Source organism: Uranotaenia lowii, chromosome 3, assembly GCF_029784155.1.
Source record: "Uranotaenia lowii strain MFRU-FL chromosome 3, ASM2978415v1, whole genome shotgun sequence".
NCBI classification, from domain to species: domain Eukaryota; kingdom Metazoa; phylum Arthropoda; class Insecta; order Diptera; family Culicidae; genus Uranotaenia; species Uranotaenia lowii.
Genome location: NC_073693.1, coordinates 316,703,314 through 316,705,238, shown reverse-complemented (window position 1 = coordinate 316,705,238; position 1,925 = coordinate 316,703,314). Strand labels below are relative to the sequence as shown.

Below are 1,925 nucleotides of genomic sequence, written 5' to 3'. Positions count from 1 at the left end.
AGTTTACTAAAATGCCAATAAAAGATTCTGTTTTTGTATAAAAAATTGTGTTTTGATCACTTTATTGTAATGAGGAGCTTAAAATGCACTGACTTGAACATTTTCATAGAAGACTTGAAACTAATTTCAAAGTTTTGCAAATTTCAGTGGTGAAAATCCACCATTTTTTAGAACTTCGATGATCTATTTTATAGAAAAATTATTTGAAAATGAACCTTTCTTTGTTACCCATCTTAAAGAGCAAGAATCCTTCTACAATAGCATGTTTTCAAAGTGGAAAATTTCCTGCAGATTCTTCGAATTATCATCGAAAAAGAAAATTTTCCTAGTAAATTAACAGATTTTTCGTGATTGTGACGTCTCAGTCTGTACCAATACTAGAGCAGGGCTGCCTTGGCACTACCTTCTTTAAATATTCCTTGGCTGGTGTCGGACTTACACGGTAACCAAAGTTACTGTATTCTGTATAAAATTTCATACAGTTTCGGAAAAAGTGTCTCTACTTAGTTCTATGTTTGGGCGCTTTACGCAGAGCGTGAGCAAAGAGCTTTTATACATTTGAAAGCTTTTGGCCAGTTGCTCAATTCTGTATATTTTGACATGGGGATGCCCATGCATTTTCAAGATTTACTCATAAAAGTGAAAGTTGAGGAAATTTCTCAAAAAAAAATCACTTTTATTTTCCGTATGCAATAAAATCTTTATTTTCAGTGAAACATACCGGTCAATCAAATGGAGGATTGTCGATTTCCAATGTTTTTATATCGACAGCAAACACAACAGAAAAAATTGCTTTACTTTACGACCAGGGAGATAGCAAAAACTGTTGGGCCCCAAACATTGTTGGTTGTCAAATTCAATGACAAAAAGGATACGGATGTCTAGACGACCACTTCTGGTACTGATTCACGTCTTCGTGCGGGCCAACCTCGAGGGAGCGAAGAGGGAATCGAGGCTGTAAGAAAAAAATATGTCAATCTTTTATAATTACTTTGCAATGTGAAAAACTATTTATGTACAGTGAAAAACTTGGATTTTTAAAATAAAACGTTTGGAAATTAATTTCAGCGCTACAATCAAATTAGAAATTGAAGAAGACATTGAAATCTTTGTCAGATTCGAATCTTTAATTTTTTATGATTCTAAAATAAAAATTGGCCAAAAAAAAATTTGAGATTCCTTTTTGAACAGTTTGACGATCTGACCTGAATAACTCGGCTGTTTCCTCAACTTTGCAGAATTATGTTTAGTGGTCGAAACCAGCTCAACAGGCTTCTTTCCATTTTTCCTCATTGCTTTGTCGTGGTTTTTATAGGAACAAATAAAGCACCGAAGTACCTTGCTTCGGAAATGCAATGATGAGTAAGTAGCTGGAAATATGGTTCTGAATGTTATCGTTGCTAAGTCCAGCTCATCTTCGGAAGCATTTTTTCGCAACGTTTCTACGACGATTATCCCAAATATGACCTGAAACAAACAATTTCATTAACATCACATTTTTAATAGGCTAACCAAGCAGCTAACCCTGAGCAGGAATAGATTGCTCGTGTCAATTTTGGTTCAAAATCCGGGGATGCCAGGCACAGAACAATTTCAGGTTCAACTGGAGGCAGAGTTCTGTGATTTTTCCGTTTTATTTTTGAAGTGCTTGGACTTTCCTGGAAATAAATGAAGTTGATAATAAATCGAATAGGAAAACTAAGACACAATGGACTTACTCATTTGGTGAAACCAATTGATGTACTTCCGGCGGAAGTTTTCCGAGTCATAATTTTTGGTTCCAGCTCGTTTTTCAGCTTTTTCTTCGGTATCCGTACCTGCACCTGGTCTTCTCCTTCCTTTTTCTTGCGAGTGCGCATTCTTGGCATTATTGGTTTTCTTCTGCAAGAATCCCCCAATGTACTTGACCGGATTTCATCAGATCA

The 1,925-nt window shown here is 35.8% G+C and overlaps 1 long non-coding RNA gene across 1 annotated transcript; it reads right to left on the bottom strand.

Annotated features, from left to right (window-relative positions):
* Nucleotides 1-725: 725 nt before the first annotated feature.
* LOC129754251 (uncharacterized) lies at nt 726-1,590 on the bottom strand. The gene is made up of 3 exons (XR_008738991.1): nt 1,525-1,590; nt 1,206-1,467; nt 726-955 (listed from the first exon to the last, which is right to left on the bottom strand). It is a non-coding gene; the product is annotated as an uncharacterized LOC129754251 (long non-coding RNA).
* Nucleotides 1,591-1,925: the final 335 nt, after the last annotated feature.